The 26,121-nt window shown below is 39.3% G+C and overlaps 1 protein-coding gene across 7 annotated transcripts in view; it reads left to right on the forward strand.

Annotated features, from left to right (window-relative positions):
- Positions 1-1,969: 1,969 nt before the first annotated feature.
- Positions 1,970-26,121, forward strand: part of sema6cb (semaphorin 6Cb) — a 119,161-nt gene continuing 95,009 nt past the window's right edge. For 5 of the 7 annotated variants that reach the window (XM_064351992.1, XM_064352022.1, XM_064352029.1 and 2 more), the window contains exons 1-2: positions 1,974-2,280; positions 25,202-25,311. The gene's annotated coding sequence lies outside the window, so the exon portion shown is untranslated. Of the gene's footprint in view, positions 2,281-14,876; positions 14,896-25,201; positions 25,312-26,121 lie in introns of those variants that run through there. The other 2 variants (XM_064352036.1, XM_064352009.1) reach the window with 2 other exon arrangements.

Consider the following 26,121-nt stretch of genomic DNA (forward strand, 5'->3'; position numbering starts at 1 on the left):
TGCATTCAGTTGGACTGGGAAGATCAGGCATTGCAGAGGAATCTCTGTTCGCAGCAGAGGGTTCTGCTGCCAAGTCAGGAGCCTTCAGCTGGCACAGCTGACACTGGAAACAGGCAAGAAAACACTTCCTCTTGGCTTTTGTGCCTCTCTCAGGGGTTGTACCACAATGACTGGGCTCACAAGACAAAGGGAGTAAAATAAATTGATCAATGAAATGCATCAATCTGGTACAAAAAAAAACAGAAGCAGCTTCATCTACTCTGCGTAAGATGGAATGCCGTGATTAAATAAATGACTGAACCTGGAAAACATGAAATTAAGGCGTTTAGTTAATTTATTTTGTCATTTTTGTTAAATGGATATTTGCTCATTCAAGACTTTGTTTGCTTTTATTTTGTAGCACATCTAAATATACACTGTTCCTTATTACCATTACTTACATCATATATTATTAATTTGTATTACTGGATATGCACTGAAAAACAAGAAAAAAATTCAGATTTTCAGGATTAATTTTGTTCAGTTTGTATAACTGAGAGTTCTTTCAAACTGAAAATTGCAGAATGTTAATTAAGAAGCTAAAAAACTAAAGCAGTAAACAACAGTAAGATACACTAATTAGGTAAAAAGGCACCCCGATGATAACAATAATCATATAAAGGTTAATAGCCTATTATACACGGAACACATACATTTAGGCAAAGGTTTGACAGAAGGACAATTTCCTCAGACACAAACATTGATGACATTCAAATAAAACACATAGGTCAGCAGGACTCATATTTAGCAGTGTGTTCGCAGTGCATTACTGTTATTATTCCAATGCCTGCCATTATTCAGCAGAATACAATATACAGTTTGAGCTACAATTTCCAACATCAGCATATCTCCTTTTGAGATTACTTTAGCATGCGAGTTCTCCAACATCAAGACAGATGTTTTTTTTTTTGTTTTTTTTTTACATGTGGATACATGCACAACAATGCCATACCTATAAATTGCACAATGCCATACCTATAAATTGCAAGAATTCATAAAACAGTATTTCTGTCACATTCATATACATACACATGCATTCAGTTACATGTGCACTCATACAGTATATACAAACTTTTAAAAATAATTTTCTCACATACAAACATAACTTCCCCCCTTGTCCATCAGTTTACATTGACACAACAATGGCAATCCCAATGTCATCTTGTAACAGACAGTTACCGTAATTTTAAAGCCACTTTGCATATGATAGAGGTTATTCATCTTTCCAGTGCCTTAGTATTGCTCTTTTTAGCAGGATTTAGTCTTGCTTGCAGTTTCTGATAGCTGTAATCCAACAGTATTAAAGTTGTATGTTGCCTCTAGTTGTCCGTCTAATATCAGGTAAATATTCTATTCCAAAATTCATTTAGTTTAGCACATTGTGCCATTATATGTACTAATCCTACATTATTCTCTTTACACTTCCTCAGCCTTAAAAAGCTTAAGGAAATCCATATGTTGAATTGACACATCTGTATTTTGGGCTCTGTACAAGTCTCAAAGGAAAGCTCCAAATCTTTGACCATTGCTCCTCATTTATTTTGATATTCAGATCCTTACTCCATTTTCCCTGAGAGGACCTTGTAGATTTTCAGAAAGATGCTTTATTTTTTTTATTATATTACTGTAATATCATTAAATGCTACATTAGAAATGCGACTACATATTTGATTCCTTTTAATATTTGAAAATGGAAACATTTCCCCAAAAACCTTTAAATATTTATATAATAAGTGAAAAAGTTGACACATTGTACTTATGGGAATCGCACTGATGTGTATTCATTTCATTTTGGACGTTATCGAAAACTCTCCGGGCTTGAGGTTTAACTGACAAAAGAAATTAAGTGATTATTTTAAAAGGCGGGGTACCAGTAATAGACCCGCTTAAAAAACACAACTGCTGTCTCGAACAAGGTTGGGCACTGTCCCTTGCTTCCTAATTGGTCAGATTGTTTGCCGATGTAAACGAGGAGGGAGTATCCTAATCGAGACTGCTGTTCGCGGTTGAGGATTGTTTTCGCTGTAGTCCGTTGTTAACTGCAGGCGCGTGAGGACCAGTGTTATAACAAGGGGCGCCTGTTCGCAGTCTTGTGCTTTCTGAGGATTACAAACCTCCGAGGGACAAAACTAGAATCTTCACGAGGCTACACTGTCGCGTTTGTGAGCTTAATGAATGACGGGATTGTTCTCCAGCGAGAATCACCACACAACTGCAAACAAGAAAAAGCAAAGAGAGAAGGTAATAGCTCACCTTTGTTGCGTGTCCCTTACAGCCGCCTTGCAGCTCAAAGCGCGATAAAGGGAATCGGGATATTGCTTTGCTCGCAGCCTGCCTATATTCAAACTTCTCACATTATGTCAAAGCACACGCTGGTTGTGCACATGGAGAAATGCTGGACTTCAGTTTTAATGCACTTTAAGGTTCTTTGCATGGATACAGCAGAAGTGATTTTGAGGCATTGCACTAGAAGGGTCTGCTTTGCCAGTTGCTTTGCAGCTTACGTTTACTGAATAGTTCGCAAGTTTATCTTTCCTCTTCCGGCGAAACAGTGGGCTAGACGCTGTAAACGCTTTCACGACAACACCGTTTCAACGTTTTCAAACCGTTTACTTTCACGCAGTTTCTCTAAATAACCAAAGCTGCACTCGTTTATAAACATTGTCCGTGGGGAGAGGACTTGTTAGTCTCTTGTATCAGTACGTGGTCTGCCATTCCTTGACTCCCGGAATTGGCATGGGGCTAAAATGTAACGTTGGAGTGGCTGTGCATCGTTGAATTTGCAGCTCTTAAAATGCATAGATAAATGTTGATACATTCGGCTATGATTTCAAAGTAAAAGTAAAATCAAGGCCATGATGGAAACAAGCATCAAACTCGTCGCGATAGTTCTTTGGGGGAAAAGTCTCGAGTCCATTTAAAGTATATGGTTGGTTCAAACTACGTAATAATAATTATAATCATTATAAAACCTGTTATAGTTTCTGATGTTGTTTCTTTAGCTGAAAGTAAACCATTCTTATTTTGTTTTCTATTGGTTTGTTTGCATTATTTCTAAACACCGATTTCTTCAAACTGCACTAGTTTTCTAGCCTGTAGGCTACCTACAAAAAACAGCGCGCCTAACGCTTCCCTCCAAATACAGACTGTCACGCACTCGAAGTGATCAAAATAGACGTGGGATATGTTTCACACATCCTTAAAAAATATACGACTACGTGATTGTTATGTTGAGGATTAATGTGCTCGTGTGTCCATATTGTAGTCTTGAAGCAGTGTCAAAGGAGTTGAAAAACAAATCGCAGCAGTTGACTGAAGAAACGCGCAAGCATTCAAAGTGACAGTAAGCTAACTGCTAGCGTCTGCTGTGCTGCAACAGCACATGATATGAGTTTCAAATAAAATGTAATTCGCCTTGTGATTTTCAGAAAAGACTGTTACTCAACCCTTCGTATGTGTGGTCAGGACTTAAATGCACATATTTCTCAACGAATGTGGGGGAGTGTGTGCTCTAAGCATTTATGATAAGTATGATTTCAGGTAAGAGCTTCGTGGGGACTTCCATAGCATTTGCTCAGTTACAATCCATGGCCACATTATCCATGTATGCGCTCTCTTTAACCACTGATAAGAGATATCTTAAGAACAAGCCGACGTTTTGCGACGCAACAAAGAGAAATACGAAATTGTCTAATGCTATATTGTCTGGTTGCGTGCGACTCTATGCAAGCGTAGATAGCCAAGGCCACCTGTAATGGAACATTTTTTAGAAAGTTAATTGAGTTGAATTAGGCGATGACTGTCGATGTAAGGTTGACAGATTGTCAAGCGTTGCCAGTCTTTGTGCCCAATGAAGTAGGCTAGTCCTCACTTATTTATAGTTGTACATTTCCCTGATACAAATGTTATCAGCTTTTAAAATCCTGTGATGGTTCGTGTATATCTGCAAAATGAACAAGGATTTTGTAAGTGGAGTTCTAGATTTACATGCCTTTGGCCAGCTGGTTTGTCACTGCTCAATTTCTGCTGAAATCGGCTGTCGCAGAATTCTTTTGTCTTACTCCATGCAAGTTCGGAATCAAAGGGTTGGGTTATTGTTCATGATGCTTTGTACTAGACCAATATTTCCCGGTTGGCAATGCTTAACGGTTTCAGGCTTTAGTCTGTTATTTTTCATTCTCTTACAGCCTTGTTTTCATTTTGGAAAATAAACTGGGATATGCAGTAGCCTACGTCTAACAAATGCTTTTCACCAGTAAAATATTTACGCCCTTTGTCCGTGCATGAATGTATGTGCATATGTTTTATTTACATTTAGTGTTTAAAAATAACGAAAATACGATGTTTTAAACTATTTAAATATTTAATCAGTTATTGTAGGATTCTCTTTATCCTACGACTGACTGACCGAGAGTTTTCCAGCGTTTAGCCCTCCGTTGAACACCTATGATTTGTACTGACAGTCGAATCTACGGATAGCCTGTCTCAGGCATAACCTTTTTGGCATGTACAGCGTTCAAGCAACATGCTACTTTGGAATCTGTGACTGTAATAGTCTAATGAACGGACGTAAAGTTAGGCACCGCAACATGTTCCCGTTGATGATGCCTTTGTCCATATTAAACGCTAACTGTCGCTGCGCAAAACAACCGGGTGCATGCAAATGTTGTCGTGAACAAATTGCGATACTGTTCATGCTACATTAAATTATGTAGCCTGATGTACTTGGTACTGGCAGTAACCTATTACTCCCTAAATGCTGTAGCCTACTTAGTCCGACAAAATCCAAACTGGCCATGGTTTATTTGGACCACAATTATTTGCGCTTTGCGGTCTGTTTACCAGTACCGAACCGGCGCACCAGAAATGGAGGGTATCTTAAACACAAACGTAAAAGTGCGGTGCAGGTGACAATTCACTGAAAATACGACAGTTTCGGGCTGCTATACCCGAGTTGTGCAACGGCCCGAGTCGACTGTTCGAAGACACACGTCAAATTACCCCCCCCCCCCCCCCCCCCAAATTGCCACTCGAACAGAATAGCCATAACGCTGATTGAAAGTTGTGCATGCCGTATTCCACTTGCAAGAATAGAAAAGAATATTCAAATGCATGTTGTGGAATTATTTATCTAAAGGGAGCTTGTCATTGTCCCTTAATATGACAATGAAACCCGTTCTGCAACCTCAGCGTAGCGGTAGGTAGTGGTGTCACCCCAAATTAATTAAACACTGTGAATTGTTCAATCAAATGGCATGTGGTGCTTCCGCCACGGCGATTTAATGTGCTGCGTTTATGAAAACAAATGTATAGGGACCGTCTCTTCGTACAGTACAAAACAAAGGTTATTACCATTCAACGGTTAGTTTATGTCATTCAGAAAAAATTAAACACGCAGTTATTGTAGCTTTGCCATTGTGTGTGTGTGTGTGTGTGTGTGTGTGTTTAGCATTTAAATTGTACAGCATTCTGTCATTTGTGAAGGGAACGTGATCGTTTCCCCCCCTGTATATTATAAATTCTTCTACGGTGGTACAAGGCATACCCTGCATCTTTTACATATTCCCTTAGGGAAGCCATTGTTCTTTCCGTCAAGCCGTGCTTTCGTTTGAGCCTCCAGTTTTAACATTTTCGTTCTCACTTGCAGGTTGTTGCTTATTTAATTATTCCTTCCGTTGACTTGCTTATTGAATGGCGTCTGATCTGCAAACATGTATCTCCCGTAACGTGGGGGAAACGAAAGAGCAGCACCGCAAAGCTTATTTGAAATTTGTGAACGCCAGACAAACCATAGAAAACTATACCTCTTACGATTAAAGTGTGTGACAAGACTATTAAGTTAAGTTCCGAAACAGTTAATTATAATGCAAAAGAAAACGCCTGCATCCATGGCATGGATGTAGAGGGCCTTTGTGCATTCGAAATCTTTGTTGTTTTGACTTTGTAATCTGCGCTGTACTCCAGCACATTAGATTAGGCGTGAAACAATTGAATGTAAGGTTAAAGTACAGACTGTTTGCTTTAAATTAAGGGCATTTACATCCACGACCAGTGATCCATGTAGGAATTACAACCCTTTTTCTACCCCCATTTCAGGGGGCAAAAATAATTGGACAAATGAACATAATTTAAAATGATGTCATCATATTTAGTACTTTGTTACAAATCCTTTGCATTCAATGACTGCCTGAAGTCTGTGACCCATCTGCTGGGTATCTTCCCTGGTGATGTTCTGCCCGCCATCGTAATTTCTGGTTTGTTTTTTTTGGGGATTTTTGCTTCCAGTCCTGTCTTTAGCAAGTGAAACACAGGTTCAATTCAGATTCATATCTGGTAATATTCTTGGCCAGTCAATATTACATTGTCCAATTACTTTTGGTTTCCCTTTGTACAAAAAAGGGCTGGAATTCCTACAGTTCACCCGATATAGAAATAAATACCAGCAAATTAATGCAGACAGTCTGCACTTTGACCTCATGTTCATGGTTTTGTTTCAAATCCAACATGCTGGAGTACAGAGCCAAAACAACAAAAAATGTGTCACTTAGACTGGGCTCTATATATATATTTATATATCTTTCAACTACAGACTAGGTAGGATGAGATGACTTGCATGTGCATAATTTCTCAGGAAAATGTATAGCCTTCATGCCTCTGTGTGGGAAGAAGGGTCAAAAGTCAAAGACAAAATTAGATGATCATTTAGATTTATGTGCAGTGCATAAAGTACATTTAAATCAGGCAATAACTGCTCTCAACCTCTGCCTCATGTGAAGTAAATTATTGAAGGTTCTCTTTGTTTTGTGCAACAGTAGGAACATGGTTTTTAAGGAGAGAACAATGCCTGGAGGTAGAAGAGGCTCTCGAGTCCCTAATAGGAGCATGGGGTGTCAGTGAGCAGTATGCTGATGGTAGGCTGTCTGGACATATCTTTGGACACCCACAATCATATTGGTTTTGTAGCACAGCAGTCCTAGCATGCTGGCATTTGTTCCCACATTTTTAAATTTTACAACCATGGAATAATAAAGATTAAAGAGAAAGTGCACAATGACCTCAGTTGGGATTAGACTGACTTTCTCATTGATAATTGGGGAAAGTTCAGAAATTTCATTCAGGTATACTCATCCAGTTTGGAAGTGTATTGCTGTCTAGCTTGCTGATATTAGATGGTTAGTTTTACATGCTGTAGTTGCACAGAGCACTGTTTTTTTCTAATAGTCTTTCTTACTGTTTTGTTCAGATAAGTAGTGCATTACCACTTCTATTTCCATTTTCATATTGGTGAATCTCTCAGTGAATTATGCCCTTATGTTCTGTTGCTTCGGGTGTGAAGGTGTTTACAGTTTCTCATCTCCTTTTACTTCAAGGTCTCACAGGTCTTACTTGTTGTAATAATTGATGTGTGCTCTTTTAAAGTTATCTCCCCTTATCATTTGCAATGCTCCTGAAAAATAAAACCAAAGATGTTGCAGTGCTGAGTTGAATATAGTTTGGGATTGGAAACATTACTAAAGAAAGCCTGTGATATTAAATTGTTGAAGCATAATATAATATATAATATAATGGACACATGGGAAATAATCAGATCACAAATGTAAAAATGCAATTTTTCAGATCCTTGGTAGCCTTGAATCCTTTCTGTCATCGAACTTGCGTAAAGCAGAGATATCTAATCAGCCAAGCAGGGATAACAAGAAGACATGATTGTTGTGGTGATAAGATAAAGGCAGTAGTTTGCCTGTGTTGTTCAAGGAAATTTTGATTGTATTTGGTTTAACATATTTTTGAAGGATGATGTAAATCCTTTAACATGGATTTACGTGGAATGTGGTTGGTTTTGGGAGAAGATTTATAAGATTTAGATGACAGCTGTTAAGTAAAGGAAAGCTATCAAGCTCATTAACTTGTAAAAACTGTCACTTTTTTGGGCATTGTGAACGAGGAATGAGATTCTTAACCAATGGGTTGCATGCTTAAATAACCGTTGTGTTGTCCTGCTGTATCCTTTAGGAACATATTTGACCAAAAGTGCTGATGTCAGTCTGTTCAAACCATTTAAAATCAGTAAATCTCCTTTATTAAAATAATATCTTAATGAAATTTATAATTAAACGTAATTCCTTTCTATGCAATTTTAGCACTATTTAAGAGTTGCCTCAAGTCAATAAAATAAATTTCACAGGAGCTTCATGCAATAATAGCCTGCTTTTTACCCATAATTATTTTTCCATTGGGTTTCCCTCTTCACATATATTAATAACAAGGCTGTATGCATGCCCTCTAATGTAGGATATGGACTTACATAGCCACTGGCTGCAGTTGGCTTGTATTGTGGTTGGCTTGAGAATGAGTCATCTGTGAAGGCCTTGTGATTGTATTGTGACATTTGTGTATTGGCTTGCTTAAGCAGAAATAACTTGACCACTGTGTGAACAAAGGTCATGGGGGTAGTGTGTGACAGACTTTTAAATTAGTCAAAATCATCATTGAGTGATAACACATGATTGCCTCATGGTATGACCAAACTGTCTTTGGTACTAATGTTCACTAACCACCTGACTATATTTCATTGATGGTCAACATGCAAAAATGTGGAAGAAAAGCACCTCACATTGACAAATCATTGTTTTTTTTCGGAATGTCTGTGGCCTCTTACTTATGTGTCAGATTGTTTTCAGATTTAATTCTGTTTTGTATGAATCGTGGTAACGACATTCATAGGAACAGAAATAAAAACTCACTAGGTTTGGGGTTTTCTTCAGCGCTACAGTGGAACTTTACATATGTTGTGTTGATCTTTGAGTGAATGAGTTTGCTGCTGGGAGCAAATGCAACTCTTGTGCATAAAGTTCTAGGCTGCCCTCTCTTCCGTCGGTGACATTTGTCTTCCCCTTTACCTGTCATGTTATGTCATGTTGAGTCAGATGTTTGACGACCTCCGTTGACATCACAGACTGTTATAGATCTTTGCCCTTTTTGGCTTTCTTGGAGATAAAATTAGTTTTTTGCTCTTAATTGCAATGCCATCACTGTGTGACTCTATGAAGCAAAGCAACTGCTGGAGTTGACAGTGGGGTAAATGTTAGGCAGATGTCACATTTCTTTCCGTAAGATGGCAGGACAAATAATATGTCTTGGTTTTTCTTGTCTTCTGTTTGGCATATTGCTGGAAGTGATTAATACCCCCAGTGTGTCAATGGCATGCTAAGCAAAGATATGTTATCAAATGCAACAACAAAATATATTAGCCAATTAACATGATGAAAGTATTGCCCTAGGGGACGCATCATCTGTATAATGATAAATACTGCCCTGATTTGGCCTTTACTGGTGTGCTACAGAAGTGGCTCGATATCACCGTTGACTGCTGCATTACAAAATATCCAGCGTCTATTTCAAGGGGAGGAAAAATAACGACAGACTTTTATGTTTTCTCGTTTGCACTCCTCTTCTCATTTACCCACCTCTAAGCATGTCTGGTCTCACTTGCCGGCCCATGATGGTCACAAATGACTTTGGTGCTGAAAGTATCATTGGACCTTTCACTTTTGTTCCAGAATTGTATATGGGTTCCATCGAGCCTGAGAGACCCGCTGTTCTGTTAGCATGGGTAATGGTGCATTTAGCCGATGGTGTAATTTTATTTCCAATTTTCAACGCCGTAGTTTTGTCTTAAATTATGTGACGACGGCGGTGCGCCTCGGATGGCTGTGTCTTCCTAATGGTTCTGGAGGTAATGAGCGCTGAAATAGCCTTGACACCAGCAGCGGAGGACCGTGCCCCTGTGGAATAGGTTGCCTTTTTCCTACCCCACTGCCAACACAGGTTTAACCCCTGCTGATCTGGGAATAAGGACCAATGGATCAAGGGTTTGTTTGTTTGTTTATTTATTTATTTATTTATTTATTTAGTTAGTTATTTAACTACTGTCCTGTTCTGGCTTTTACCTCTCATGTAGTGTTATTCTCATTGTGATGGCACCTGGATTTGCCCTTTTTTTGTTTGTGTAGTATATGGTTTTAAAGTGGTTATTATCACAAAATGCTCTTAGCTTTAGTCATAGATGAGAACAATCTGGAGCTCAGGGTACATTTTAGAAATACGTGTCAGGGAGGATAATTTGAAATGGTAAATGAGCAGTTCTCTACCTGTTTGAGAGGGAAGCTGCTAAATACAGAGCATCGAGTATGCTCACTGGACTCTTGGATTGAGCATTTCATCTTTGAGGGTTGTTGTTTTCTTGCGAGTTGTAGGTGGGGAACATGCGCTTTGGTCCGAGGGTTGGGGGGGCACAGACACTTGAAGGTAGAACAGGCCTGCTCGCAGTCCTTGTGTGACTGTCCTGGCCCACTGAAGGGTCCCATATTCTAAGGGACTGAGTGATTACCTGTCAGCCACGGAGACACTCTTTCATCCATAACTCCCAGCAGACACTGGGCCAGTAATGACCAACAGGCCTTGGCCGTCAGATCTTCCCTGTGTGTGTGTGAATAAAGCATGCTGTGTATTCGTTTGAGGAGAGTAGGCTGTTCCATGCTTTAAAGAGACTTTATGTCACTGTCCTCGTTCTACAGTCATACAGACTGAAAGCAACTAAGCCCTTCTATTTCTGAGCAGGGTCCTGTTTAGTCAGCTGGTCAGCAATTGAGTTTGAGCATGATTGTGGTGAAGATACTAAAATGAGATATTAACCCCCTCCACACACACACACAATATTGGTGATGTTTGTCAGAGCTCTCACACGTTAACCTATAGGCCATTTGTGTATATTTTATATGCTGCTACTGTTTCCTACTGTGTTGACAAGTCTGTGATTGAGGGGAGAAAAGGAAATTGGAAAAAATATCATTTTGCGGGGAAAATGGAATGTGTCCAAACAAGTTATGATTAGACAGCCAAACCACCACACCTTTTTGACTTGTGGTTTGGATCAAGTCCTTAAATCAGTAACTGGGAGCAGTGTAGTTTTTTATTGATCTATAAAACAATTCAGCAGAATACTCCCTACCTGAGAGATAATTTGTCTGGAATCAGACTGTAAATCATTGCACACCGTAAATGCTAATTTGACACTGAACCTCAGTCTAACCGCACACCATACATTAGGTCTCTGGCCCTAATTACGTGTGTGCAAACGTGAAAATGGGGGGTTTAGTTCAGCAGGAGGGAACTCAGAAACCCTTGGATCACACTGTAAACAGGAATTCTGACCGTATTTCAACACGGCCTTTTGCCAGACTGGCCATCTTCCAGTGGGTATTTGTCCCATTTTTCAGAAACCTTTTCCCTTGTTCAATGCAACCTGTGGTGTGTCAGTTGGCCTGCTGCAGTCCCCGTGGCTGGAAAGAAGCAGAAGTGTAAGTTTTCCAGGAATTCAAAAATCTTTGTTACGGAAAAAGATTTATGTTACTAGAAAGAATTTTCCTCAGTATTTAATCTTCCATGTTATATTGGATTCAAATGACACTGTTTACTTGGCAAGGTAACATGCGTTGATGCTCTTGTATTAATTCATAAGCTATGGCATTGGTGTCAGGGTTGTCTGGCAGCAGTCTTTTGAGTCTGAGACAGCGTGATGCAATCTATGTTTGAGCAAACCTTTTAGGTTCTGCAACCTCTGTAGTCATCTTGATAGTTGGCCCATTTGTGAATTCCAAGGTCAGTGGTGCTGTAAAGATGACACATTTACCACACTCACTCTTAATAGTTTGATTTGTTTGACAGGAAGATTGTGTTTCCACCTAAAAGGTTAGCATCCATTCATGCGTTAATGGAGTAAAGCTTAAAAATTTTATTATGTATAAAACTCCCTGGATTGTATGCATATATTGAATTACAGTTGAGGTTATATGTCCTTGTACATGGTCATGCTTTTGTTTATTTTTAGTAATGATTAAGATCATGTTATTCAAACTATTGAAATGAGTTCCTTAACTCCTTAAGTGACACTGGCCTGAAATTCAGTGTGTTTATTTGCATTCATTCCATTGTTTAAGGTGAAATTTTCAATCTGGTCTCACAATATAGCTACCATTTGAAACTCTCACTTCTGTCTTTATAACTATTTTATGATGCCAATGTTTTAGCAATAACAGTTCCTTATTGTGCACCATATGCGGAGCCAAAGCAGGCTTGGGTGGTCCTCGCCTTCTATGTGTTCTGGAAATTTGCAGACAACACAAATCATGGTAAATTCAGTATCCTTATTACGGTAAGGGTCGAACTAACAAAATCCTTTGTAGTTTTTAGTCCCAAAAATGTGTTTACTCTGAGAAACATTGATAATCTCCATTGTTTTCTCCGTTTTGCTGTTGCATACACACCGAGAGTACTGTGTTCATAGAAAATGTTACTGTCTCCACTTTATATAGACTCTCTGGAACAAGATGAGCCCACCTACAAAGTTTTCTATCAGTAGTGGGCAAGCAGTCCCTCAGTATAGCCAATGGGACCCATCGTGCCTAAGCAACTAAGAGGGAGCTAATTTCAGCACACTTCTTCCATCGGCATATAGTGTAAAATATATAATATTTTACACCTTTAAAGACCCATAATATGATTTGGTTACCAAGTGTCCTTTTGGAGTGTCCAAATGGATTTTTTGGAAACCTGCCTAGCTTGGAAAAAAAACAATGCAGAATACTCATTGGTGGTATTGTCATCAAATTTGAACCAGGATTTGTCAAGTGTTGTGCATGGGGCTCCGTTATGTTTTTAAGCAGACCAGGCACAACCATAACTGTATCCACTCAAAAAAAAAATATTTTTGATGAGAAAAAAAACCTTCACTTTGTTTGAGCTTCTGTTCCTTTGTTTCAGTAATATTTGGAGTAATTCTGACTCTTGGGAAAACAACCTCCCAAGCGATACCTTTCAGAAGAGACTAGGATTATAACTGTAGTCAGAAGGGTTCAAGAATAGTAACCATTTAATTTTGGGTATGTCATTTTTAGGCTTGTGTTAAAAAAGGGGGTGCTATATATGGGGTTAACCACCTTGTCACTGGATATATTTACACAGACTAATTTTATCAGTTTTGTGATGGATGTTGTTCTTCAGTATCAACAACCTCAGTCTCTGATAAAGCATTTCCTGTATAATGCTTTTCAGTGAGAATACTGTTTTGCTCAATTTAGTGTAATTGCATACGAAAACAACATAATCAACCAAAATTAGGCCAAACTAATAATCATGTTTAGCATCAACATTCCCTTGTTTGAAAATATTATTGCATAGATTATCCCCGAGCTGCATTTTTTTCCTTAAAAAAATGTCTTGTATATCATGGATTTCTGTGTATTCCTTTTTGCAGAGCGCAAACCAGCCTAAGCACAAACAAAGATATGCATCTGCTTTGGGCATTGCCACCCACTTCATAAACAATGTAAAATATTATAACCACTATGATATGAACTGTTATTTTAACAGGAAAACCAGCACAAATATCCGATGAAATTGTGGCATAAATCTCGGAGTATTGATGCCATGGTTTAAAATGAATTATTTTTCAACTTAATACTCTTTAAAAAAATGTTAAAATTGAGCTATTGTTTATGTAATTTATTGCCATGTCAGCACCTGTGATCTTCACTGCCCAGATTAAACATTTTGGTGGGGCATATGGGCCCCAGTTATTGAATTGATGTCTACATACTGTATGATTCAGGAACATCATTTTGAATCTGTATGCTGTGTATGTCATAAGCCTCCAGTATACTCTGATTTACTCTGCTATGGCCCATCAAATTGAGTATACTCCCAAAATAAAGAACCTTGGGGAAATTACAACTATAGTCAACTATTCCATTATAGAAATAATGTGCTGCTATTGAACCCCACTCAAAATGAGGGCTTGGGAACACCTCTTTGAATCAATACTTTCAGAAAACTGGGTAACACATGCATATTATTGATCTTTCCTGTCTTTTGGGGTTGAAATGTGCCTGAGTTTGTGCTAGGAATGATCTCCTAATCACTTAATAATGGGAGACTTTTCCCGCTTCATTGATTAGCTGCTAGCAATGAAATGGGTCCAAGGCCTCAGCTTTCCAATTGCAGTATAACTCTCTGGCTTTGTCCACATTGTTTACATTGGCTTGCGCCTGGATATGGACTATGCATGGATTTATCTCTATCTAATACCAGTTTTGTGATTTGAGATGAATGTGTTTATATGACACTATTTATAGGCACAAAATGTGAGATGCATGAACGTATTTTGTGGTTGACACAGTGCCTATCACTTGGACACGCGTTCTGCAGTCACTGTTCTTGCTCATTCCAAGTATGTTTGGATGTTGCAGATTTGACTTTGCCCGCCTTTTTGTTGCTGGGGCTGAAATTGAAATGCTGTTGTTGGCAAACACAAACAGCCTGTGTTAAAAGCTACTAGCCAAGCATTCCAAGAATTTAAGTGTGAGAGCATGGGGGCTATTGTTCTTGGAAGAAGGCACACACAGAATTTCTGAGCGGGTAGAAGAAGTCTGTTCGGCACACACAAAGTGGAAGAGAGTGCCTGATGGAGAGACAGGGAGCGAGAGCAAGGGAGAAGTGAGAGGGAAAAGGCTAGAGTTCAAAGAGGTTAAATTTCAGTAAGCCAGTTCAGGGTTGAGAGAATTCTCTTTCACAAAAAATAAAAAAAATAAAAAATATTCGGAGTAAAGAGGTCACTTTCAACATCTTCAAACTCAGCCCTGCAAAAACCACCCTTTTCAACTCTGTGCAGAGAAATGTCTTTCTAGATGTAGTGAACTGTTTTTTGTTTTGTTTGTTTTTTTTTTGTGGGGGGGGGTTTGTCAAGAGTTAATGCATGAAAGTAACATCAGGATATCTTCAGAACACTCAAGTGGATTGGTACGTATGCTATACTAAAGCTGTTTTCTGGAACATCTCTTTCTGGAGTTTGGTTATCCGTTTTGAGTAATGATGATAATGACCTGGCTTATTGACTTTTTTATGACAGTTTCTTGAAATGAAATATGAAATGAAGCAGGAAATGAAAGAACCTGATATTTATATTTTTTAAATGGCTGCATTGTGTGTTCATGCTTCATTGCTTCTCATTCAAATGCTGCAAGTGCTTAAGATAGGAAGCACCCATTAAACAAAGCATTTGAAATTATTTCCAGCAGAATGGTCCTGCATAAGCATTGATGAAGAAATTGAACCATTTAGTTCCAAAGTGAGATACATACTATAAGTCTGTTTTTAATAGGCTGCCTGTGACCCAACGTCCAATTTCCAGACTCTCCTGAAATAGCAGTCTTTTTAAACTGTGTTATTGGGAAAACTTGGCTGGAGTCTGTGTGTAGTAAGGCAACGCATATATTCAACATGTGATCCAAGAAAGAACAGGCTATGGATGACAGAATCTGCTGCAAGGAACATCTGGTTCCTGGACTGTGTGCATGTACAGGGGTGTGGGGGATGGTAACAGGGTCGGTGGGGAGGGGTAAATGTGGTTTAGTTTTCTGACCTGGGTGTTGCCCTCTTCCTGAATTTCTGAGAAGTCCAAAACTATCTTGCCAGGACGAGGGGTATTTTTAAAACTGTCAGTGAGGGATAGGGGCAGGACGGGGGCGGGTGGAGGGGGTGGTCTGAGTTTAATGTCATTTAAGATTTGCCCTTGGCATTCAGCCAGGGAATATTAAGCAGTACCCTTTCCCTCTTTCCCTGCTCCGATTGCATTTTAGCTTTAACCAGTTTCTGACTCAACTGTGCAGCTGTGCAGCTGAGTGCATCCAGATATCCAGATTAACCATGTAATGACTCATCTGCTCAGCTATTCAGCTGTATCCATGTAAGCTTTAACCACTTGTTGACTGGACTGTGCTGCTATGCTGCTGTGTTTCAGCCTGTCAGTTTTAATCACACGATGACTACTGTGCCAGCTATGCCGCTGTTTGACCGCGTGCATGTCAGCTGTAAAACCGCTCGTTGATTGGCCAGCGCAACTTAGCCAACGCGTGGCATTATCTTTGTCAATTTTAACCATGGGGTTTCTCATCTGCAAAACGACAGCCAGCAATTCCATATGTCAGTGTGGCTCATCCCCCGTGCTCCAATGCTTCCAGGTAGTTCTGTATGATCCTCCTTTATTGCTTTCCTACGTTATCTCCATGGCCCATGGACTTCTCTTAGGGGCAAACACAGATGACTGGCAGCATAGGAAAACAACTCAAGGTAAACAAGTCTCCGACCACAGGAAAAAGATATTACTTTTAATGCTTCACCTCACCCTGCAGGAAGGATGTCAGTCTGACACCCAAATATTTCTCAGTGCCTCAACTCAAGCAGACTTAAATAACCATCACAGAGGAAACTGTGGCAGAAGTAAGACTCTGGTCTGCCAAGAAATTGCCTCCTGTGTGCATCCGTGTTTTTTTTTTTTTTTTTTTCACTGTATGGATGTGCTGCTGCAAACCAGGCACCCAATACATTTAGTCTCATTCATTATGAACACTGTACAAACACGTGGGTAATAAAAAAGCGATAAAATAAATTGCTAGGCAATTGAGATGTAAACTAGGGCATTAAAATAGAAAAAAAAGATGATTGACTGACTAGCTGAATGCACTTTGAGAGGGTTAGGAAGGCTAAGAAAGCTATTAATGTGCTTTGCTTATCTCCTAGTTACTGTTGCATTTTGTTTGATTAATCATAACTCAGAACTGGCTGTTTTATTGTGAACGCTTGAAAAGCCATAAGGAAGACAGAGGTTCGTATTAACTTGTACTTGCCATTTAAATCAACGCGCACATTCCAAGTCAAGGCTTAAAATGGCTATCCATAAAGAAGGCTTTTTAATTACATTCTCTTTAATTAAGTATTGGCAGTAATGTCTTTGTCTGTCTCCCTACCACTTCACAAAGCCAACAGAATCCTGGGCTATATTGTGTTAACCGGGCTTTTGAATTCCTTGCTTCTTATTATAGTCTGTATTCAGACACTTTTTTTCTCCCCAGATTAGCATGATAATGCCCCTTCTGGGGGATTGCTAATCAGATTCTCCTCATGTTCAGGGTGGTTATTACCATACACAATGCACTATCAGTACAGCTAACAGCCAAAATTCTTCCATAAATCTCTAATGATTCTGACTGAATCTGCACAAAATCAGTAATTGCTGTGAATGCATTGACAAACAGGCTCCCTCTTCCATGTTTTTTTGTATTATATTCTGCTCTCTAGAATCATTTTGTGGTTTCCTGTGATCTTGTGTCCTAAAGAGTTCAACTCCTACGTCTGCACAATCCATTACCCAGCACAATGGTGGAGTTCCTACAGCTGTCAGTAATGAAAATTCCCATCTCATAACTCATAACCAGGATGGTGTGTTGTAAATTGGCACATTCTCCTTAGTCCCTCTCTTCCAACATTCTCCAAATGGGCACTCCTAAAATGCTGACGGACCGTCCTTTGAGAGCTCTTTCGGGGGGACCAGATAAAGTGAGCTGTCGGTGGCTGGTTTATATGCCAGATGTTAGGTCAGTTTGAGGCCCTGTTGCCTTGCCTGAATTAACTCAAGACAGATGTATTGCCACTGTACCTCTTGACACTGCTGGGCTCAACACACGGCAAACAAATGCAACAGAGGCAGAATCCCATCCCTCCTCTCCTGTCAGAAGAGAACTCACCAGGGTTATTGTTGTCTGGAGCTATGGAGGAGCGGGGGCTTTGACGTGAGTGGAATTCAGGGGGCAGTTCAAGTCATTTGACCTCTGGGAATCAGGGGGTTGGCTGGGGAGGAGCAGGACGTACGAGAGCAGCAGTGTCTGTGCCCTCTGTCTACCTTGCCCTCTGCCGGCCCTGCCTCTCTCCCATGTGTCTTTGCTCTGTCTGAGAGACCACTCTGACCCACATGTCTGCTTTTAATAGACAGGAGCGGAAGGGAGGTCAGACATCTGTGTCAAGTTCTGCAGAGTAAAGTTTGTTCCTATTAGATGCAAGCTTGATGGAGGCCTCTTAGTTATCTAATGACTGTTAAAGTCCACTTCATTCTGCCCAGCAGTCAGAGCACAAATGTCATCAGATAAAGGTTCACCCTATGTTGTGGTAGCCTATTTGGCCCTACATTATATGAAAGACGAATCTATCTTTTACATTGTATTGCACTTGGCACTGCCACAGAGACGCTGTGTGTTTCAGGACAGCTCCATTTGGTTGTCATAGGCAGGCTTGTCATATCACTAGATGTTAAAATTGGTAAAGAAATTGTATTTGCTGTGCACTGGTGAATATTGTTTCTTTCAGGCAAGATTTAGCCTACATGACACTATACCTGCTATATAGATTTCATTTTCCAGAAATTGAAACTAATTTTTCTCAATCTCTGCTTTCTAAAAAGACGTTGGTGGACGTCTGCCATACCTTGCTCTGTATTAGAAGAAGTTGAACTTGTGCTTCATTTTTTTTCTTAAATCAAACTCAATTCCGTGAGGTTTAGGTAATGCATAGCAAAGTCAGTGTCTCTGATTAGAATATCTCATTGAGTCGTGTATCATGCTTAAACTCAGCAGTGCTGAAAAGCAGAAGGATAATATACAAAGTAATATGCATTCAGAATTGAAATTCCTGGATCAGAGGAAGGCAGCCCTAGTCCTGGAGTAAGAAGAGGATTTTGTTTTTGACTGTTTTCTCCGTTCTTTAACCCCTCATCTCAGCTTTTTTTTTTCAGTGGTTACCCCTTGATGGAGGCCTGAATTTACCTGGGGGGAGGTTTTTTCTTGATAATTGACAAGAATCTTAGAACTGCTGAGTAGAGTGTCCAAAGTTCTTGTCCCCAAATGTTTCACTGTGAGTAAGGATTTTATTTATTTATTTATTTATTTATTTATTTATTTATTTATTTATTTATGCAGTCAGTTAAAATTTAAAGTAGAAAACCTCATAATGAAAGCTGCGGTTGATAACTTTTTAAAGAAAGATATCTGGGAACGGTCTTGCCTATTTAGCTGTCATGGAGAGAGCTGCTGTGAGAGAAATCCAGCAACATACACTGTTTATACCATCAAATTCTGTGTTTGAATCCCTGGTTTTTGAAAACAAAAGCAAGACACCCGGCTTGTCTTTTTGTTTTCAAAACAAAACTTGTTCAGAATGTGAACCAATCAACAATGAAATTGACCTTGTGCATTCATATAACAGTACACGTAGCTAGATGTGTTGAGAAAAAAAATTCTCCAATGGTGGGCAAGCTACTTGCTTTGGTGCAATGTAATGCCAAAAATAAGAAAATCAATTTGGATAGTAATGCCAAAAAAAATAAATAAAATAAAATTGGATAGAGCTTGCTCTAAAACTAAAATAAACACCAGAGAACAATTCGGAAGGTGGGGAGAGCTTTGGGAGCGGGTGTTGATTAAACCGGAGGCTTAGACCTACCTGACTCTGCTGGACAGGTCGGTCTAAATGTCACCACTAATTTACCTGGACATTCTGCATGCCAGCCAAATAATGCAAGTAATCGTCAGTGTATTTAACCACCAACAGAGCTAGGTAGCTATTATTTATAATTTGGCATCTAGTCCTTGGAAGAATTAAATGTTTGCTTATTTTATCTGTGCGGGTAGTTAGGTAGTGTTAGGTAGTTTAGGCTAGCTAGGTATGCTAACATTACCTGTCAGATAGATCACTTTAGGTAGAACTGGCTAGAACCCTGCTTGCCTACTGTAGCCAGTATTGGTTGTTTTACAATAGGACCTTTCTGATAGGACCTTTCTGACAACAGACAGCATTATAAAGAATACCGAATTGGCAAAAGGTTTATTGGGTAAGTTAGCTGTGAGTATGAGACAGGGTACCCTTTTTCAATAATTTACATGTATAAAAAAATTATTTCAGCATTCTTATCCATCATGGAACATGGCTAACTTTTGTCTATCCTGGATGTGAACTTCGCAAAACCATCACTTCATTAGCTGCCGAACTGGGCAACTAAGTGGAAAATGTTTTATGGCGCTGTCAGTAAGCTCTGTTTTTCTTTGTTTTCACCTTGACTCTTGGGGCTGACATTTTAGTGTAGTCTTAGCTATGCCAGTCTGAAGTCCTGTAATCCTGCTTGCTCAGGAGTTCTAGCTAGAAATGTTGATGTACGTTCAGGACCAGCTGTGTGGAGAAGTGGGTAGGGTGTGCCTCTTTCTCTGTGGGTACAACCAACAGGTGTTTTGATTTTAACGACGGTTTCTCAACATTGCAACCGTTGAGAAAGTTACCAACTACAGCTTTCACAGATATTAGTGTAATTGCATAGGTTGATAGGGATTTTATTGTAGCTATTAACCTAGTTTTGTATTATTTCATTGAATAGACAATGGCCTATTTTTCCTTACAGCTTTATCATAAAATTAAGTAGTTATTAAGCCTTTATTCAGGTCATTCAGTGTGGATTCACAGCAGATAAAGGTTTAGTTTAGGAATGTAAAAACGTAGCATTATTGTTATTTTTTTCTGACTTAGGGTTGGTGCATGGTCCTGGACAGTTAGAAACATTGGGGTTCCAATCTGTGATCAACAGAAGTGCTACTTACATCATACAAGAGGAGACTGGGGCTTCTGTACAGACTGATTTGTTTCTTATTAGTTATAGACATCACCTAAACATCTTGTCTTTCGGAAAGGCAAAAACTCAGCATGGAGCCTTTTGCATCAGCTATGCAAAGGAGGCGGCATCCACAGTGAACAATGTTTGAAATGCTCTTCTGCACGGTCTGTTTGATGGTAGCTATAAGGCTTCATGTCATGGTGTGCACAGTTTTGATCCTGGTCCATAAATAGCAGATACTTCTTTTTTTTTTTGTAAACCTAGTCGATAAACCATTTTCCAGCCTTAATATCCATGTGTGCGAAATCTCACTGTTCTGCTTGCTGCTTTTCCTAATCAGATCAGATCAACTCCTCCTTGATGTGCTGCTTCCTTGTGTGTTTTGCAGTACTTTTGTGTAATCCGTGCAGAGGTTAGAAAATACATTTAGTTTTTTTTTTTTTTTTTTTGGTTTTCAAATAATCATGGATGGGACGACTTGATTACAGAAGCCGTCCCTTGCACATGACCGATTGACAGATACTTGAAAGTCTCTGTTCCTGTGCCAAATATTTGTCTACTTGCATTGTTGAGTTTTTCTCTCTGCACCAATCAAGCTCTCATATGGTTCTAGCAGGTGGTTTACTGATCTCTGGTCCTTGTTTTACTCCAAAACCACTGGCTATTGAAAATAATTTGAAGTCTGAGAAGTTTTGGCTGCATTGGAACATTAATGCATTTTTCAGTGAATCTTTGCCAGCCCTTTGAACAGACAATGAATCCTTTCAAGAATTTGAAGAGAAAAAGCATCATTGATCAAAGTAGTTACAGACAAAACTGAAATAAAGGGTACGATGACCCTCACAAACCAAATAAAGCTCTCTGTCTGCCCAGTGTCAATATGATATGCCGCTTTTTTATTTATTTATGCCTTTGCTCTTTTGTGGTTGTATGCTGTAATTTGAAAAAGGAAATAAAGGTCCAAACAAATAGTGCAGTAATTGATTTTTTTTAGAGAAAAACAGGGGAAACTCCTGGCCCGAGGAAATGTGCATGGATGTGTTTCTGCTGGCTGGGGAAACTGAGCTAATGCAGCATTTGACCTGCAGGTTCCTGGATGTGCATTCAATGCTAGCTGTTAGGTCAAGCGGCCCACTTCATCACTGTGTAATCCTGGTCACAAGGCAGTGCTTTTCTGCACGTTTTGGCAAGCTACGGTCTGCTCACATTAGAGGAAAGTTTGGCATTTGACCGGGCTCAGTGTGAATGTCGGTTTAGATATGGATATGGAAAACAACGCCCTTGAACCCTTGACCCGTTTGGCTGACTGTATTTGGACTGCTTACAACACAGCAGCTCTGGTGATGGGTGGAATTAGCATTTTTGACTTCGGCTGAATGGCCATTCAATTGGCGCTTCTGAACTAGACCCGGATTATATGAGTTCAAAATTTTGACTACACAGCTAATTACAATTGACATATCCATTGTAGAGAGCAAAGAGTCCTTTGGGATAGAATGTTGTCCCCTCTGACAATCAGAAGTAATGCTATAAGTAACTTTTGTGTTGTAATTGGTTCAGGCAAGCCCAGGAACATTGCATTTGATAGCAGTTATTGTACAATGGGAACTAGGGATGGGCATGAGGGCTCGAGTACTCCAATGACAAGGACTGCTTGAGTACTATACAGTACTCGGGATAAAAGGCATACTTACAAACAAATTCAGGTGAATTAACGTATTTAGTTTCATAATTTATTTTTGCATGGCAGGTTTTTAGCAGTATGTTGATTTATGTATGTATAATTAAGGCTAGATGTTTTTCACAGGAAATATTGGCTGAAGTCAGAGTGCAGTCACAGTGAAATTGTTGAAAATCACAGAAAACTGAAAAAGCAATATTTAAAAAAAACAAACAAACAAAAAAGACATCCCCTGTGCTAAACGGGAAAAGTCACGGAACTGCCCAAAAATCACGGAATCTGTGACACCGGCGACATCAATGAGAAACACGAAGCCATATATTGAATTTATTATCAAAGGTTTTTCCCTCTCTGGTATAGCCTATATATATATTTTTTTTTTTGGGGGGGGGTGTTATACTAAGGGAAATGTGTCTGCACTGTATCATTTCCTTTGCCATTTCTCAGTTCCAAGAGCATGATTTTGCCTGATATAGATAGTTTTTTTTTTGACACATATGTAGTAAACTTGGTCTGTCTCCATTTTAAGTGAAGCAGATTGATAGAGCAGTTAACTGTGATAATTTTACAGCACCATCTGCAAATATTTTGTTCCAACATTGCCATCATGAATTCGTAGGCAGCAAGTTCCAACTTTTAAAAGCATTCAGCTTCATTGTTGACTGTGGGCAAAGAGGTGAGAATCTGATCCTTTCTTGCATTGATTGGGTGGAATGCTGTGTGTTATGGGAAGAAAGAGGCAGCATGAGCCAGGTTATTGCCTGTGATTGGCTCACAAGTGTCAGATGCACCATTGCTAATACCTTTCTGCGAAATATAGGCCTACAAACTGCCCCATGATCATATTAGCTGTGTTTCATCACTAGGTGCATTGAAGCCCAGGACTGAGGCATAACACTGCAAACCTCTTGTTTCCATTCTTGTTTCGAAGTGTGACCCAGTGTCCACAACAGCTGCCGTGAGAACAAATCTCAACATCCTTGGGGCAGCTGTGTTATTTGCAGTGGGTGTGAAAACAACAGTGCATGTTGCAGATTTTCTCGTAACTGCAAACAGATTGCTCTTCTCATAGCAGATGGAAATTAAGTGCATATTAATTGAATTGTATACTATTAACATATCGTATATATAACTAGCTAACTGACTCGATTCAATTTGTCACAGTGATTCAAGAGGTTATGCTTTCTGTAGTACATTAGCCCTACATGTTGTAAGCATGGGGATTTCTAAACTAGCCTATACCTAGCTGAGAACTAACAACCATGCCATGCGTTATATTTATGTACAGCAAATCTTTCATGAAATAAAGCTCAAATCTTAGTTGATTAATAATTCAGGATAAGCTTTCCTGAATTGTATTGAATTGCCTTTGAACCCCTGCTGACAGATGGTTATGACAACATGGGTTAATTTTTTTAACCGCTGTTATCATTGATCCTACAATTGGTCTAAAAAAGAAAAAAAGAAAACTGCTGTAATTTCATCAGAAATCAAATAAGATGGGTATGGGTATGCAAGGCAACATGGGTATGAACATATTTTGTTATAAAGGTCTGATGTGCTTAATGGAGAAACTAGTTGCACTCCATCAAAATTCAAGCAGAATTTAAGGGCATACAATTTTCAGTCTTTTTGTACTAAAATGAATTAAGAGGAATTTTAGACATGGTATTAGGCTATGCATAGTTTTACAGAAACAAGGGTCTAAGGATGTTCCAAAATGGCTGCCAGTTTGGAGGATTAATACCTATCTGTTTCTATGTACGGATATGAATGAAATAGAAATCTGAGTTAATTTATAGTAACTGTGCAGAATGCACAAAATGAGTACAATGTTGTCCCAAATATAAATGTAATACGTATGAAAATTTGATCAGCAAAAATCTTTAAGAATAAGTAAAATGTGGGCATAATCGAACATTCATGACACATTCCCAGGTAAAGCATAGTGATATAATGTTGATATGTGCACTATCCTTATGAAATTCCTTCATGGTGAAAATCTGTTTATTCTTAAGTCTGGTTATGGACCATATGTTAGTGCAATACAATCTTTGGACACAGACAAGAAGATGGGGTCGGGGGAGGGGGGGGGGGCAGCATCTCATAACAATAAGCCATAGGAAACATAATCTTGCACATTCCCAAAACAATCTCATATTAAAAAGCTTTGGTTTTTTTTTTTTGTTTTGTTTTTGTTTTTTTTTTTAAACAGGGCAATAGTTTGCAACAGTGTGGTTTTGTTTTTCTGTGAGGACACTGAACCAGAACAGTGGACTCCGGACACTATAAAACTTAATTTATCATTTTAACATTAAGGGGTTATGCAATAGTGATATCCATTTCCACAAATTAGCTGTGTACTTATCTCCATGAAATGATGAAGGAATGAGGCTGGAAAAATATGCCCAAAAGGAGTTTTCTTCTGTTGAAGATGAATTACCAGAATACATTTATTACCATTATTTTACATAGACAACTTGTTTTTTAAGGTATGAATAACTTTGGTTGCCCTTGTAGTCTTACAAAATGATTGAGATTCTTATTCCTATTTTCCCCCGGAGATACAGACGGTGTGGCCTGAGTAAAAGGCGGCTATTTCGTATGCTCATTGATCATTTATTTCTCAGTAACTATTTGCTATCTGGAGCTCTAGGTTCAGGTTTAGTCTTTGCAGATAGGTAAGGAATATGTATATTAAAAATGAAGGGATTCTGAGGAACGGGCCTGACAGCTGGGTCCTTTTCCTCTGGAATGACTCTGTTGTTATCTGAAAAAGTCTGAAGCACGGGAAGATGGCTGTCATGAGCCAGAATACAAAAGGCCATTGCTCCAGGGGACAGATTTCCCGCTTCTTGCAGTTTCATACTTTAATATAATGCTGAATCACGTATACCATGCTATAATTCTTCCTCTCTTCTCTTTCCTTCCCTCAGATTGGTACTAGGATGTGAAATCTCAGGCTGGGGATCCAGTTCATCCATTTACCTTCTCTCACCTGGATCATTTGGCTGGAACCCTGCATTTGGATTGGTCAGAAGCCCAGGTAGCCCACAGCAAGCCCAATGTGTACACAAGCCCAGATGCTTCCAATTTGGGCCATTTCACTCAGCGTTTTATATACCGGTACTTTTTTTATAAGATGATGCATTTGATTGCAGCTCCAGGAAGAGGGCAGGGAATTTGTGTGCTTTAAAAAATCTTATTTCTTTTTTTGCTTGACCAGTGAAATTGTCTCACCCCAGTGGAATTTTTGTTTTGTCTTATTTAGGCAAAAAGTAATAGATATAAGATTCTTAAGTGCTAAAATGGCTTGTTAAGATAATATTTTTTGGTTTTTGCTGCGTAACCAGGCTGACTTCTTGTCTGTAATCGTTTTGAGGTAGGCTAACTGTCTGGGGTCTAGATGAAGAGTGTCAGCAGTGCTTTTTCCTGGTCCCAGTTATGTTTGGTAAGAACCACAGATTTTCTGAAGCTGACTGCTCAGCATTGCTACTTCTCCACAAGAGCACACAGGGGATTTGCAGGAGATGATCGAGTCGAGGTGGAGGCTTCAGTTCAAGCCCTGTTCTGTGTGATGGTCCCTGGTGATTTCAGCAGAGAGAATCCTGGACAGTAAAGGACAGGGCCAAGGTGCAATTCTGACAGTGTCATGAGGGGGGAGGGGGTACGGAGGGGGACAGATGGTTGCCCAGATGCTGGTTGGTCGTGAACTTGAAACACAAGGACCGGGACCTTGAAAGTCAAGGATTGAAACTGGGTTCCTCTAATACCCCTAATAGCTCGGCAGATTCAGAGAAAATAAGTGAGCTTCTGCTCAGTTTAATGAGTCTCTTTGTAAACAAGAGCTCAGATC

Source organism: Anguilla rostrata, chromosome 1, assembly GCF_018555375.3.
Source record: "Anguilla rostrata isolate EN2019 chromosome 1, ASM1855537v3, whole genome shotgun sequence".
Taxonomy (NCBI): domain Eukaryota; kingdom Metazoa; phylum Chordata; class Actinopteri; order Anguilliformes; family Anguillidae; genus Anguilla; species Anguilla rostrata.